The sequence below is a fragment of the Lactuca virosa genome, chromosome 1 (assembly GCF_052849685.1).
Source record: "Lactuca virosa cultivar CGN04683 chromosome 1, Lactuca_virosa_CGN04683_v6, whole genome shotgun sequence".
NCBI classification, from domain to species: domain Eukaryota; kingdom Viridiplantae; phylum Streptophyta; class Magnoliopsida; order Asterales; family Asteraceae; genus Lactuca; species Lactuca virosa.
Genome location: NC_136426.1, coordinates 219,995,050 through 220,012,357, shown reverse-complemented (window position 1 = coordinate 220,012,357; position 17,308 = coordinate 219,995,050). Strand labels below are relative to the sequence as shown.

General features: G+C 34.6%; 1 long non-coding RNA gene across 2 annotated transcripts; it reads right to left on the bottom strand.

The window, feature by feature from the left end:
• Positions 1-8,724: 8,724 nt before the first annotated feature.
• LOC145108749 (uncharacterized) lies at positions 8,725-10,618 on the bottom strand. Of its 2 annotated transcripts, none has more exons than XR_013708525.1 (3): positions 10,506-10,618; positions 10,012-10,112; positions 8,725-8,897 (listed from the first exon to the last, which is right to left on the bottom strand). It is a non-coding gene; the product is annotated as an uncharacterized LOC145108749 (long non-coding RNA). The 2 variants fall into 2 exon arrangements; XR_013708526.1 differs by lacking the exon at positions 8,725-8,897 and adding an exon at positions 9,144-9,255.
• Between the last annotated feature and the right edge of the window lie 6,690 nt (positions 10,619-17,308).

Here is a 17,308-nt window from a genome sequence, read left to right as displayed (position 1 = left end):
TCCGGAAATCATTCGGGAAACGACGGAGAAGATCGTTCAGATTCGTGAACGATTGAAAGCCTCTAGAGACCGACAGAAAAGCTACGCAGACAAGAGAAGGAAACCGTTAGAATTCCAGGTGGGTGACCGTGTTCTATTGAAAGTCTCACCCTGGAAAGGCTTGATACGCTTCGGAAAGCGTGGGAAGCTAAACCCAATATACATAGGGCCTTTCGAGATTCTCGCCAAAATCGGCCCTGTACCTTACAAACTCAAACTACCTCGCGAACTCAGTAACGTACATTCTACTTTCTACGTCTCGAACTTGAAAAAGTGTATGTCCGACGAGAGTCTTGTAAACCCACTCGACAAGATCGAGATCAACGAGAGCCTCAACTTCGTGGAAGAACCTGTAGAGATCATGGACCGAGAGGTCAAGCGAACGAAACAAAGTCGTATCCCGATAGTGAAGGTTCGCTGGAAGGCCAAGCGAGGACCTGAATTCACTTGGGAGCGCGAGGATCAGTTTAAACTGAAATATCCTCATCTTTTCGCTTAGTTATTTGTAATAGCTTACTCGTTTAAACTCTAATTTCGGGACAAAATTCTTTCTAACGGGGGGATGATGTGACAACCTGAAATTTCTATCTTGTACAGTTATTCAAATCAATCGAAGTCAGACTCGTTTCTGCTACCTTCTAGCATTGTTTTGAGTCAAATTGAGTGTTCTAAACCTAGTATCTTCAAGTTAGAGTTTAGATTTGGGTTCCGCAAGTTCACCCCGACCCAAAATTAGCCAAACACTCCAACAAAAGGAGTGTACGGCCGCGCACTTGGGTGTGCGGCCGCACACCCCTCCTCTGGCAGCACACTCCCATCTATAAAGTAAAGGCTTGGCCTTGATTCAACCCTTTTCACCCTCCTAGTCAAAAACTCATTCTCTCTCAAGTAGCATCCGATTTTTCAGCTAAATCTTCAAGTGGTAAGTGTTTCTTCCCTTTGATTGGTTGATTCCTTACTCCATCTAGTAAAGATCACTGATTTCATCCATGAAATCACTCCTTTTTAGTAGATCTTCAAGTGTTCTTCAGTTTCACCAAGAACACCAAGAACACCTACTAAGTTCTTGGGCTCCAAACACCCCTAAACGCTTCTATATCGTAAGTACCCTTCTTCTGCTTGTTACTTTCTAGATATGAGCCTTAGAAAACGTCCAAACCATGATCATCAAGGAGTGTGCGGCCGCACACACCTCATGTGGCCGTACACCCCTTTGTTTAGTGCTTAAGGGCCTCAAACTCAAGTTGTATGCTAGCACATGATCAAGGAAACTTAGGGGATGCAAGATATAACCATGGAATACACTTTTTGACCATTTTTCCTAGGAGTGTGCGGCCGCACACTCCATGACCGAACACACCAGGCCGCACACCCAAGGGTCAGCACACCCGGTGGCCGCACACGCACATGTGTGGTCGTACACCCATTATATGCAACCTTTGGTACTTCTAACACTTCAATCTAAGTGTTTCTTAAGTCCTAGGGTGATTTCCTTACATGATTAGTTGTATAAAAGACTAATTATATACATATATGTGCCAATATATGCTTATTAGGATCCGTTGTGTTCAAGTCTTCACTTGACACTTAGCATCCTACAAACCGAGCTTTCATTCATACCACTCACTGTAGGTGAGTTCATACCCCCTTTAACTTACCTTTTAAATGATTTTAAATGCTTTTATGGGGGGGGGGGAATATAATAGCTATCAAACAATGGATTTCTTATACTTCAAACTGTGTTTTAAACAAACTACTTCAAATCGTTTTACAAACTCTTTTATATGCAAAACTCTTTATCAAACTCTTTTAAACTTATACTTTGTCAAAATCATATCTATATAGATATAATTATATAAGTAGGATTGAAAGGACTTAGGACTGTCAACTAGCCTTACTTCTTGTTCTTTGTTTGGTTGTGGACTTAGGGTATCGGTTGTTTGTCCGAAGGTCGTTTGAATCTTAGTCATATATTATGTATATGTATATAGATATAAAAGTTCTTTATTCAGTTCAGATCCTATGGGTAGCAAAGGTGTTCAATCCTGTTCATTCATACCAACAACATTGCTAGTAAACTATAATAGGTATAGTTTAGGAAGTCACTAATACTATTACTAGAACAACGAAACATACTAAGAGTCAGTTCATACATGAGTCAGTACATACTATAACGAGAAACAATACTTACTATAAAGAGAAACAGATAGAGAATACTATAACGAGAATCAATACATGCTACACACTATATACTAGAGAACATACTACATACTAGACGGAGAGAATACTACACTAGAACATACTATAATACTAGAATACTATAACATTAATGTGAGATACTACTTCATGGTGCGGCATATACTGTTGTGTCACGTTTTGTACGCAGAGTCTCCTGGAGGGAAAGCATGAATTTGTGTATAGATCTATACGAGATTGACCATCCCATACCTTGCTGCTAACTACAGTGGGACCTGCAGGTCTACGGGTGACGAATGTCATATCATTTCGATGTCTCGAACGTCGTGTATACTAAGTCAAATCAAGTATGGATACAATCAGATCACATTTTACCTTAATTAAACTAACAAGTTTAAGGGTAGTTACTACATTAGTAGTTACCTAGATAAAACTACTAGTACATCTTTACTTTTCCCATTTCATTCACATTGTGAATCTTCTCACATAACGGTAATGAAAAACTATATTTTTATTAATGATAGTTACACTTTGGGAAAACTCACACTTTTACAAAAGAACAAACATAGAAAACAGTTGGGTCTTGGTAGAAGACCACTTTAGTAGAAAATATAGGATTTTCTAGGAAGTTTACAAACATTTTCATCAAACACTTACAAACTCTTACATCAAACGTTTACAAATGCTTTCTTCAAACTTATACAAACAATGACACTAAAATACTTATGAAATCACCAGCTTAAATGTTGATCTACGCTTTCAAAATAACTTGTATTCTCAGGTCGCCAGTAGACAGGTACCGATGATCAGGTTTTGAGAAGATGGAGCACATTCAAGACTCATCTTTCATTTTGATTATTCATTTTTGGTGTCTTATAAACTACAGAACTCACTTGTATTAAAATTATTACTATTAATGGATGATGTTGTTGCTTGTTTACTATTATGCATTGTTGTGATATTGTACATGACGTCCTCCACCCCCGAACGTTCCGTCGTTTCGGTTTTGGGGTGTGACACCGTACACCCCATGTTGTGGCCTTAAACTCCCTTTGGTGAATCACATGTGATTCTAACACTTAGTCCAAGTGTTTCCTAGTCCCTAAGGGTGTTTCCGTGCATGTTAGATGCTTTTAAACACTAAATTCATGCCAATATATGCCATTATATGTCATTTAGGACTCGTTTGTGTATCGGGACTTCATTCGTGGAACTTCTCATCCTTACACAAATCTACAATTGAATCACCCACATAAGGTGTGTTCATACCCCTAGAATCAATCTTTTAAATTGTTTTAAATGCTTTTAAGGGGGGGGGGGGGGAGGAATACAAGTTGAACACAATGATAATTGTGTAAATGTTTTGTTATAAACATCATTTTAAAGGATTGCTTATGTTTTCATGAGTGATCAAAACCTTTCAAAAACTCTTTTTAAGTTATGTTACTTTATAATTTATAAAACTCCGTTTTTAAAGTACAATCATAACTTAGTAGGTAAATGAGTCTTTTATTCAAATCAGTAACAGTTCAAGTAAACATGCTAGTAAACTATAATAGGTATAGTTTAGGGGTTCAGTTTACACTAGAACAGAGAGAACATACTAGACACTAGAACAGAGAGAACATACTATAAAGAGAAACAGGGAGGAAGATACAATACACTAGAACATAGAGAACATACTATAAAGAGAAACAGGGAGGAAGATACAATACACTAGAAAATAGAGAACATACTATAAAGAGAAACTGGGAGAAAGATACTATACACTATAACAAAGAGAAGATACTATACACTATAACAAAGAGAACATACTATACACTATAACAGAAGAACAAATCATGATTAACAAAATTACACCAATGATCACTAACTCATTGTTCTAAACAAAAGGTGATAATAAAAGTGGTATACAAGAAAAAGATAACATTAATGTGAGACTATTTCAAGGCTTAGCAATTCGTTTGCTGAAGTCGCGTTTTGTAACCAGAGTCTCCTGGAAGGAGAGCGTATAGTATGGTTACAACCACATCACATTATGACCTTAATAAAACAAACTGGTTTTAAGGTAGTTAGTATTTCAGTATGTCATTTTAAAAGACAACTGTATACTTACATTTTTCCCATTACTTTCATATTGTGAAATTCTCACTTGAAAGATAATGCAAACTATTTTCTAGTTAAGATAGTTATAAACTAGGGAAAAATTACATCATTACAAGCGACAAACAGAGCAGCCGAGTCTAGTACATTCAGTAGGAAGGGGCCTATAATGCTAACTTTATGATTCCTTAGTTTATACATCAGGAATATATATTAATCAGATCCGACAAGTAGTAAGATGTGTGATTTCCGCTTCATTTCATGTTCCTTGTTTGGTTGTGGGCTTAGAGCAGATTCACCCAGCCTACTATCTATCCGATCTTAGCTATATATTCCGTATACACCAAGTAATCATAAGGAGTGCCAGGTATGGGCCAGGTCATACTATACTAATTCAATACACCGTTTTCTAATACAAAACATACTTTTCAAATAGAACATTTGGTAGACAAAACTAGAAACTTACCAGTAAAGGTTTAATCCATTTATTTAAACCAGTATAACTTAAAAGACCTTAGGTGGTTAATTCTATAATACATTAGTTTATACATCAGGGTTATATATAATTAATACCCGATAGGTAGTTCGATGTGTGCTTTCCGCTTTACTTCCTGTTCCTTGTTTGGTTGTGGGCTTAGGGCAGATTCACACAACGAACTATCTATTCGATATTAGATTATATATAACTAATATAAACTAAGTGATTACAAAAGGAACTATTGTGGTTACCATTTTTACTAAAAGAAATAAGGGGGTGAAATAGACCCAATACCGGTTGAAAGATACCGAAGGGATGAAATAAACCCAGTACCGGTTGAAAGATACCAAAGGGGGTGAAAGAGACCCAATATGTTTTGATTATTATATGTGTATGGTATGGGATATTTTGGGGGAACTCACTAAGCTTTGTGCTTACGGTTTTCACTTTATGTTTCAGGTACTTCCAACTCGAAATGGAAGGCCCGATCTGATCACACTGCATCCACCTATGATTTTCCGCATCACGTGATTTTAGGATTTTGTACTCTGATAATATGTTACTATGATATACTCTCGACTGTTGTTATATAATTATCGTATGATTGAAATGAATTTAAAAATGAAAAGTTTATCTGAATTTTTGGGATGTTACAGTATATATCGGTGACTCTCCTCCAAAAGTAGTCAAAGGGCTGTCATTGTGGATTGGATCTTCTGCTACATCAATCCATGAACGAGCGAGTAAGATCTCTTCTTACATAGACCAAACAATAGCTATTTTTAGTGATGAGGTGTAGAAAAAATGGAAAAATAAGAAAGTTAAGAAAATAGAATTAAGGAGATTTGAATGGGGTGAAGAGTGAATAAGGATGAGGATATTTATAATTGAAGACTGAGGGTTTAAAATTTAAAATTTTGAAAAAAAAAACGGTTATATTTTTTTAAATTGGGTATTTTTTTTGGAAAGATGGTATTTTTTGAAAATGGAATTTGAAAAACAAAAACAAAAGTAAATTGGTATTCTCTCTCAGTAACTCTTTGCCGAATTGCCGAGCCGAGCTCGACATGTCGAGGCATTGGCCCGGTGTTCGCCGAGAATGACGAATGGTTTCCCGAAGCCACACCGACTAGCCTAAAAACTAAGTACTAACACCATTTCCTATTATTTTACACGCCTACATCTAGACCTGTCAATGAGGCGGGTTTGGAGCGAATCACCCTTGATCAAAACCCATTTAAAAAAATAAAAACATGACCCTCCCCGCTCCAATAACCCTCGGGGTCTTGATTAGTCGAATCCATACTCGTATCCATCGAATCAACGAATACCCGACCCATTAAACCGATCCTTTTATAATATTAAATTTTCATAATTTTTATGTGTTCCACAAAGTAATATTTCTCAAAAAGATAAAATGTCTACTTAAACAAGATGTACATTAATTAATACTCAAAGTCCAATACAATAAAAATCACATTTTACTTAGACCGGAGGGTATGGGAGGGATGTTTCCCTCACTTTTTGTAGGCCATACCACTCTTTCCCCCACTTTTCTTTCCCTCACCTAAAACTCAAGGAATGGGTGGGAAGGGCTTCCCTCACTATTTTTTTTAAATAAATTAATTGATTTTTATGATTTATAATTTTTAGATTAAAAATAACCAAAAAATTTAATCAAACAGAAAATGCATTTCATTAATTAAAATAAAAATTACAATAAACCTAAAATTTAAAAAACTAGAAAATTAAAAAAAAAATAAAAAAAACCCAAAGTAAAAATCAAACAAACCAACAATGACCTACAAAAAATGTTTTTTTAGAATTTTTTTCTCTCTTCTTCATCACGACCTCGAGAGCCGGTCCCGAGAGATGATAGGTGTATTCCATCAAAAACTTCATATCCTCCATTTCTTGTTTCTCCGCCCGCTCCTTTTTCCTTGCTTCTTCTTTTTCTTTGTCGAAAGTCAAACGTTCGGAGAAATTAAGATTATATCGATCAAATGACGCTGTTATTTTCCGCATTTCGTCAACGTCGATGCACCCGAAGAAGTCCCTTTTCCTTTTCTCTTCGCTTTGTCCCTACCCATTGGGCGGACAATTTCTTCTAACTCGAGTTCGTCATCCAGATTTAAATCTAGACCGACCCGAGCATCGGAGGAGGTTGTGTTTTTTCCACCTAGGACATCGGACCAATAATTTCCAACAATCGTGCCACTTAAATGGTTTCCCGACTTCCTCAAGGTAAAACTGCAAAGCTTCTTGAAGTATTTGTTCGTTGCCTTGGCCGCTTTTTCGTTGGGTTTTTAGGTTGTTGTACAACCCGTTTATTTTTGAAACCCCCTTTGCTATTTCTCGAAACTTCGAGTTCAGTTGATGTTTCGTACGGTAGTTGTCACCTTTTTCTAGCTCCTCTCGAAACCGTTCTAAAATGCGAAACCAAAAATGGTCTCCCGGTTGTGCGTTTCCTTGAATCGAATCCTAAAAAATGTTAGCCCAAGCTTTGACCAAAACTAGCTCTTCGTGTGGAAGCCATGTTGTCGGCTTTTGTCTTCCCGGTTGTGCTACACCCTCGCGCTCTTGTTTTTTTCCCTTTACGTCTTTGTGGGGGTGGTGTGGGTTGAGTTTCGGGAACCATCTCTTCTTCTTCCGAGTCATCCAACTCATCGACAAGTTGGCATTGTTGTTGGGTTTGGGTTTAGGTTTGAGTTTGAGTTTGGGTTTGGGGTTGAGGTTGATTTGGCGGTTGTTGATCCGGAAACACAACAAAGTATGAAAACATTTGCGGCGTAACATTTGGAACTTGGAGCGGGTAATATTGTCCAACATTTTGGTATTGAAATTGTACTGGGGATTGAATGGGAGCATCGAGTTGGGGGCGATAAACTCCTTGTGGTGATGAATCGATAGCAAAAATGTCTCGAGTAGGGATGTTTAAAATCGAACCATGACTTTTTTTCCTTCGATCGGAAGTTGTGGTTTGATTGTCGGTATTTATTTAACTTTTTTTGAGAAGAAAATAGAGAGAATAGAGTGTTTGTTTGAATGTTGATTGAAGGTAAATAGTTGGGTATTTATAGGTGTTTAAAAAGGTAAAAAAAAAAACAAAACAAAAAAATTTGGGTTTAAATGCATATATCCATTGGTAAAATCGAAAAAAAAAAGAAAAAAAAGAAAAATTTATTATTTTTACGGTTAATCGACGGCTATTTCACAAAAAAAAAAAGAAAAAAAAACTCCGACCAATGATAGAGGGAGAGAGAACGTGGGGTGTCTTCCCCTCCCCCTTTCCCGCACCTCCGGCTCCCACAGCGATGGTCCGGTGTTCCGTTGTGCGGGAAGGCTCCCGCTCCTTCTTCCCGCTATGATTCCGTCCGGCCTTAGACATCGAGTTGCATATTTTGTTGCCATATATATATATATATATATATATATATATATATATATATATATATATGCTTAGGTTATTTTGTTTTTACTAACTATTGTGTGCCAGAATGCACAAATCTGGACCACCGGATGGAATAGAATCAAAGGTCATGATCTGAGGGTCTATGATACTACAATAGGGTAACATGTACCATATAATCACACAAATTTCAGCATAATGGCATTTTAGTCAATTAAGCTATATTAAAAAAGGAAATTTTCGGATTTTTAGGGATAATTAATTCCATTATTTTTAAAAATCTGAATATTTTAAATTAATTCAAATTTAAAAATCCGATTTTATTCTGTCAGAATGACAGAATGCCAACCATAAACTAGTAAATATATTTTCGATTTTATTGTTGCAGAATATATTTTCAATGCATATATTTTTTATAATTAACCTGATTTAAGAATTCTAGATATTATTCATATACATCCAAGTTGGGTCTATGATTTTATTCTTAATACACATCCGAAATAAAATACAAATTCATACATATTCTTACATACTAATTCCTTATACATTTTAATATAGTTATACATATTCTAACAGAATATCCACTTGATCTTCGCATATATACTTGTTGTTGAACTCGATTCCAAATATTTCTCTTGTATGATCAATATTGAATTCCTTCTCCTTGCAATTCTGAAAGAATAAGATACGTTACTCGTTAGTATTACCCGTTAAACAAATATATTTGTTGTTAACAAACATTCTCAAAGACATTCTAACAGAATGCATTTATATAAATAAATTCTGACAGAATACATTACATAATGCACTTAAATAACATTCTTTTGCAAATTCTTTTACGAATAATAGGCATCAAATCGATGAGTGTTACTAACCTCATTCTAAAAGAATATTATGTTTTCTCATTCTGAAAGAATTTGCAGGTTTGAAAATACACCAAAATAATATAACTACACATATTAACTTCAATTCTAAAAGAATATTTCATTTCCGTTTGTTGCTTAAACTTCAATGACAGTTTCTTCAAAACCTAAAAAGAAAAAACATCAAAATTTAACAAAAACATTAATCTATTCTGAAAGAATATTAATGCTAAGGATTACATTATATATTCTGATGTCATGTTTTCTTTCTTTTCCACATCAGAATGCAAACTATGGTTATGAAATTGGTTCAAAAAACTTAAGGGCTCCATAAACAAATAATAATAACATAAGAAATTCTTCACCATAATAATCGAGTTATATCATAATAACATTTTGTAAGAATGACTTAAAAACAAGGTGAAAGATCTTGCAACAAATTAATAACATTGTACAGCATATAGCAAAATGCGACTAATAAAAAAAAATGATTGTAACATATTGAAAAAGGTAAATTTGCCTAAAACCATTCAAATACTCTAATAACGTTTTTGTACTAGCAATTAGTAATCTAAACTTACCAACAGTTACAAAAAGTCTTACTCTGTATATATAAATAAACAATTGATGCAAATAGTAAAAAAAGAACATGCTGATGAAATATGAACACCTCTAATTGCCAATGACATAAAATTAACAAAAAAACACCTCCTGCATAATATTTTTAAATTTGTTTCAACTAATTAAAAAAGACATTTATGTTTACTTATTCTTAGAAACGTATTTTAACTAATATGTTTCTCTCAAACAAAATTAACCAATTGTTAAAAACCTAGTTACGAAGTATCAATTAATCGGAAGAACATATGCAATTATGAATTCAATTGCGAATAAGAAGTTACTTTTAAGAAAGAAATACTTACGTCAATTACATCTCTTCCATTTTCCTTTTCCCTCTCATTTACATCTCTTCCATTTTCCTTTTCCCTCTTTGAAATCGGACTCAAACCTCAAGGAATTGTGCCTGGGACGTTATCAATTGAAGAAATTCAATCCATATTACTATTAAAATCATCTTTGATTTGTATAATAAACTCATTTGTTTGAATTTTTTCCTCCAAGAAACCAGAGGATTTGTATAAACCTAACATCAACGATGGATGGTATCTATTTAAAGACATGGTTTATTGGGAACAGGACTCCGATCACCGCAACCGATGAGATTCGTAAAAACACAACTCAAATTACTACCTCCGCTGTCAGCCGGACGACGACAAGTGCGATTTCATCGGAGAAAACTTCAGTGTCAGGTTCCTCTGCTCATCGGACAACAGGAATCGAAGAAGGAGATGGAAGATGGTCGATTGTAAAATCAGAAATTAGGTTTAAAAATTAGAAATTGAGTTCAAGAACATACCAGGGCTATGATGTTGGTGTACGGCGGCAACTATATACCGATTTCGGTGATGAAATACGAAGCCGACGATGGAGAGGGAGGAAGAAGAAGATCCGGCAGTGGCAAGATGAGGGATACAGAGGTATGTCTGCGAATGGTCGATGGTTATAAAGAAGAGATATTAGGTCAACATATATTTATTTTGTTTCCTTAATTGCAAGTGTAAAAAACAAGAAATGCCCTTTTTGGTGCATTTAGGAAATTAAATAATTATTTAATTAAATAAATATAGATATTAAATGATTTCCATAATTATATGTATATTAAATGATATCCATAATTATAATTTTCTTTATTATGGAAACTAATTAAATCCGTCATTAATGTCAGCAATAACATTCTTTCAGAATAAATTCGCATCTAGGTTTTTATATATGAGTTCGTATTTTTATTCAGTACTTACTCACTTAAAATACAATAAAGTTGAATGGAATATGAACAACGAGAGTGTATTCTACTAGATACACTCTCATTCTGCTGGAATACACTCTCTTCATCTAGATATGAATTCATTCTGAAAGAATATTATTGTTGACATTAATGACGAATTTAATTAGTTTCCATAAAAATGAATTATAAGTATGGATAGCATTTAATGTATATATAATTAATACTAAATTCTTATTGGTGCATTGCAGCACACAATAGATGTGAAAAAAACATTAGAACATATATAATATGGGGCGGATCATAAGTGGAGCGGATCGACAATGATCCATACCTGACCCATTTACTAAAAGGGTAAACGGGTAAACGAATCAAAAATTAAAATTCAAACCCGTTAAATTCTTACGGGTTTGGAGCGAATTAGAGTCCGCCCCATTGACAGGTTTACCTACATCCTTCAATTTTAGTCCATAGATCTTCGCTCTTCCTTTTCTACAATCTACGCTAGAATTTTGGAATTGAATTATGTATGACTTTTTCTGCAATTGAATCGTTAATCGAATTTTGGTATCTGCAAATGAATTTTTGCAATCTGAACTCGACATCAACTGATTTTATCTCGAATTTCTTCCTCTGCATGCATTCTTGGTCTGAGGTATGAAATTGAACTCTATTTGGATTCTTCTTGGTCTGCATCCAAAATCGAACGGATTATTATGTAACTCAAATTTTTTGGTTTGCTTTGAAAGTGATTTTTTTGCTCAATAACTGTGTTTGTTCACATTTTGGATGTCTGCTATATTATTATAATCGAATTTTAGACATTTGAATGTTGGCGTAATCAAATTTCTTGGCTCACTATAACTTTTATTTATTTATTTATTATTTATTTCTTCTTATTATTTTTTGCATAATATGGCTTCTTGTAACTGTGATTTACATATGGTGTCTAAATTTTCTTCAAAATCAAAATTTTTGGTTTAAATCTGATGTTTGAATGTGTGCATAATATGCTTTACTGTAACTCGAATTTTTGGATTTCTGCTGTATATTGGAATCAAATTTTTGGTTCTTTTTGATGTATAAATATCCATTGGATTCCTAATATTCGCTGGGGATTTATTTATCTGAATCCGTCGGGGATTGCAGTTTCCACGAATATCCACCGAGTTTTCATCCCTAAACTTTGAAATGTGTCACAATAAGATAAAATTTTAAAACAATATTAAAATGCAGTTAATCCAATTAAAAGGGGAAAGCTAATAAGTGGTGAAGCATAACTGTACAAGCACGTGGTCCGTATTTGGCGGTTCCGGTTGTTAAATGGACGTCGGTTTACATGATTGGGGTAAACATGAGAGTAAATCACGCATAAAACATGTTTTTTTTTTTTAATAAAACTATTATTTTCATTTTATCTGAAAATTTATTTTAATTATTTTTCTCTGACAAGCAATCGATAGTTATAATTTATTTTTAAAAACATATTCATATTATCAGAAATTCTCATAAAAACAATTTTGACCGGATGAACTTGATTAACATGTTTTAACGAAGTTTAAACGAACAAAGTTTATTAATATGATATATCTCATTTTTATTTTACATTATATAATATAATATAAATAAATAAATGAATAGTAAAAAGGTGTTTGATAAAATTAAAAAGTTTTTTTCTTAAAAGTTACATTAAATATATTTTAGATTTTGAGTTTTTTTTTTAAACTATAAACTAAATCATCATATTTTCAAACAATGTTTTTTATTTAAATCGAATTTTTTATTAAAAAACTAAAAGTTTGATACACTCGCTGCCATACACGACTTAGAGCATCTCCAATCCATTCTCATTTTTCATTATTTCCCTCATTTTTTCTCCAATTCATCTCCAACCTTACCCCATTTATTCACCTATTTTAGGAGAAATGAATAGTATAACATCATTATACAATTCATTTCCCCCAAAATGGAGATAAAGTTTGAGTTGTCGATTTTAGTCCCTCTTTTATATGTTTATACATTTTTAGTTTATTTTTATCTACTAATTATGATTTAAATGTAATATTTGATACTTATAATATTGTGTTATATATTAAATAATATTAATTAATTATAAATATAAAGTTTGTTTTTTGTTTATCAAATTCATATTAAAATTTAAATACATATTGAAATTTTAAAACACGATAACGTATTTTACACAAGCTTATAATTAAGTGTTATAAATATAATCTTATTTATTTAATATTATTGTAATTAAAAAAATATATAGATTATATATTTGTTAAAACCAAATGGAATATTGGAATATACTTTTTGGGGTAAAAATGGGGTAAAAAATGGAATATGGTTAGAGATGAAATACTTTTACCCCATTTTTTACTCTATTTTTAAGGGAAAAATGAAATTGGGTTGGAAATGGTCTTAACACTTCAAATTTGGACCGTTGCTATTCACTTTTTTTTTCTATTTATATATATGCTAACTTTATATTGTCTAATTGATCCTTTTATTTTAATTTTGTATATATCTGTTTTATTTAAATTGTTTTAATTTTATGTTTATATAATTCGAGAATATTTATATTGTTATATTTTAAATATGATAATTTTTTTAAATATATTTAAAATTTTAAACTAGAGCATAAAAATATTTGTTTTATTATTATAAAAATTAACTTGAATTATTTTATAAAAACTTTTTTGTTTGATTATATTTATTAAATAATATAAAATATTAATGTTAATGTAACAAAAAGATGTTAGACAAAATTATAAAATCTTATAATTTGAAAGAATTTTTATAAAAATATTAAAAACTTGGAGAAGATGAATATTTTTTAAAATATTCATTTTGGTAGTTAAAATGGAATGTAAATTATTATGGTCCGTGAAGATGAATAATTCTAAACTCTATTATATACTTTAAAAATAAAAATGTACAAATAGAATGTGGATGGAAATGATCTTAGGCCATCTACAATGGTCATCACGAACACCTTTGTTGTTGATGTGGCCACGACCGTGGTTCGTGCACACCATCTCGGTCCTCTCGTGGTGCTGATCTGGAACCACGAGCGTGGTATCTCGTTTTGCCTACCACAATGCACCATGACCTTTTTCTTTTCTCTTCCTCTCTTCTTATCTCTTGTAGCTTAAGCCCACCACGACCACATTCTTTGTTGTGAGTATTGAAACATCCCAAAAATTACAGTAAATTTTAACTTTTCAAAAACAACCCAGGATAATAATTGTTTACAAAACCATTGTTTCAAAAGTGTTTATCAATAATCAGAGTTCCCAAAATCCAAATAACATAAATATGAATGACGTGCACGATCACGTCTTCACATTGTCACGGTCATCAGAAGTACCTGAAACAATAAACTGAAACTATAAGCCAAAACTTAGTGGGTTCCCCCAAAGTATCACCACACAAACATATAACCAAACAGATATCGGTCCACAACCTCCTGGTTGGATTACCCCTGGCCCATAACTTTACGATTGTAATGCCCTAACCTACAACCTTTCAGTTGGCTTGCCTAATACATAACGGGTCCACAACCTCCTGGTTGGATTACCCCCGACCCACAACATCCTAGTTGGAATGCCCCGGTCTGTTGACTGACAACACAAAGCAGTACAGTCTCAAGCCCACATACTATGTCGACATATACATAACAAATAACATATAACTAGCAACATATAATCATATAACCAGCCGACAGACTAACAAATAGATCTACAAATCTTTACCGCATAACAACATTCTATATACCAGGATACATAAAATAATGGGTCGGCATTGGTGCCTTCGAGCCACAAGAACAGTGAGGAAAACTCACCACTCAGTCTAGACAAATAGCTGAATAGGTCTCGGGTGCGAATATTAGCTCTACTCGTCACCTATTCATCAAATAGTGACTAATCTCACATAGAACTCAAAATACCCAAAATACCCTTAGGTCAAACTTGGTCAAATCCAGGTCAATGTCAAAAAAGTCAAGAAGTCAACTAAGTCAACTCAGCTGAGTACATAGCGTACTCAGGCCTTTGATCAGAACCAAAATCTGGACCTCGGACACGTACGTTCCTAGGGGACGCTTAGCGTTCTTCACCTATTTCCTTTTCTCTTATTAAGAGCTTTATCCTTAAGCTCTTTTCATCCAAATTCTAGATTTAGTCCTCAAATGATGTCCTTAACCATAAAGTTTCCAACTTTATGCTCTAGCTTGGCTATTAAGAGCCCAATACCAAAAACCCTAACTTCTTAACCCATAAAGACATCCTAGTTCATGCATGGAAGGAAACTAATGACCAAGACTACATTTTTATGCTTCTAAATACTCCAAAATGTCTTAAAGGAAATATTATATGAATTAGAGTAACCCATACTCACAATACCAAGCTTATGGGGCCAAAATGAACACAAAACCATGGCTAAACAACATCTAAACATAATTTCATCAAGTTCAAAGCTTTTTACCTCCAAAAGATGTCAAATGATGATGTGATTCTGGATCCAAGGTGCTCCACTCTTCTAAGATGGTATCCTCTTCTTTCTTCCTTCTTCAAGATCACTAAAACACACTTTAATGGCTCAATAATGCTCAAAAATGGATTAGGATTTGCTTGGGGATGAAGGTGGGTTGGAGGCTGATGAAAGGAAAAAGTCTTGGGAGTAAATGATGAATATATATATATATATATATATATATATATATATATATATATATATATATATATATATATATATATATATATATATATATATAGGGAACAAACCCTAAAAATTAGGGTTTTGCGTCCAGGCCGAGAGCGCTATGCGTCCTAGATGGACGCTATACGTTCATCTGAATATGCGTTTTCTCCAAAACGCTACAAAGGACCCATTTGCAAGCAATTTCAAACTTAAGGGTCAAAAGGTAAATACTTGGAAATCAAGATGTTACAGTTCTCCCCCACTTGAACTAGACTTCATCCTCGAAGTCCGCTGTTGTGAACAACTCAGGATAATGCTCCCGCATCTTTGCCTCGGGTTCCCATGTCCATTCAGAACCCTTCTGATGCTGCCACTGAACCTTAACTAGGGACACTACCTTGTTGCGCAAGGCCTCCATCTTCCGATCCAAAATTGCTACTGTTCTCTCAACATAATTCAGGAAATCATCAACCTGAACATCATCCAAAGGTACAACCGCTGAATCATCAGCCACACACTTCCGAAGCTACGAAACATGGAAAGTGTTGTGGATCTTACTGAGCTCCTCGGGAAAATCTAACTTGTAAGCTACCTTGCCAACCCTGGCCGTTACTAGAAATGGCCCAATATACCAGGGCCCCAACTTGCCCCTTTTCCTGAAGCGTATTACACCCTTCCAGGGTGATACCTTCAGCAAAACCATGTCGCCGACCCGGAACTCCAACTCAGATCGACACTTATCGGCATAACTCTTTTATCGACTATGAACTATCTGCAATCTCTGTCTAATCTGTTGAATAAGCTTTGTAGCTGAAGGACTACCTCAGTCCTTCCTATGACCCTATGAGCAATTTATCCCCAACAAACTAGGGTACGACACTTCCTCTCATAGAGAAGCTTGAATGGCAGCGCGCCAATACTGAAGTGATAGTTTTTGTTGTAAGAAAACTCAGTTAAGGGAAGGTAGAAGTCCTAACTCCCGTCGAAGTCTATGACACAGGCTCTCAACATGTCCTCGAGTGTCTGAATGGTCCGCTCACTCTGACCATCAGTCTGCGGATGATAAGCAGTGCTAAGATGCAACCTCGTACCTAATTCCTCATGGAACTTCTGCCAACAACGAGATATGAACCGAATATCTCAATAAAAAACAATGGAGATTGGAATACCATGCCGAGCAACAATCTCATGCACATACAAATCGGCCAATTTCTTGGCCGAAGAGCTCTCTCGAATGACTAGAAAGTGAGTGCTCTTGGTTAGACGGTCCACTATAACCCTATATAGCATCGAATCTCTTAGCCGATCGAGGTAACTTTGTGATGAAATCCATTGTAATATGTTCCCATTTCCACATGAGAACCTCCAATGGCTGCAACTTGCCATGTGGCCTCTGGTGCTCGGCCTTGTCCATCCGATAGGTCAAGAACTCTCGATATACCAGGCTATCTCTCTCTTTCTCTTCATGCACGGCCACCAGTAACTAAGCCTCAAATCTCGATACATCTTGGTGGCTCCAGGGTGTATCAACAACCTGTACTTGTGTGCCCCCTCCACACAGTATGTATGATCCCGCCAAAATATGGCACCCAAACTCATCCATATCGGGTCAATAATCCACGACTGGCAGTAGCAAACCTGACAATCTCACCCCCGAGTCTCTCTTGTTTCCA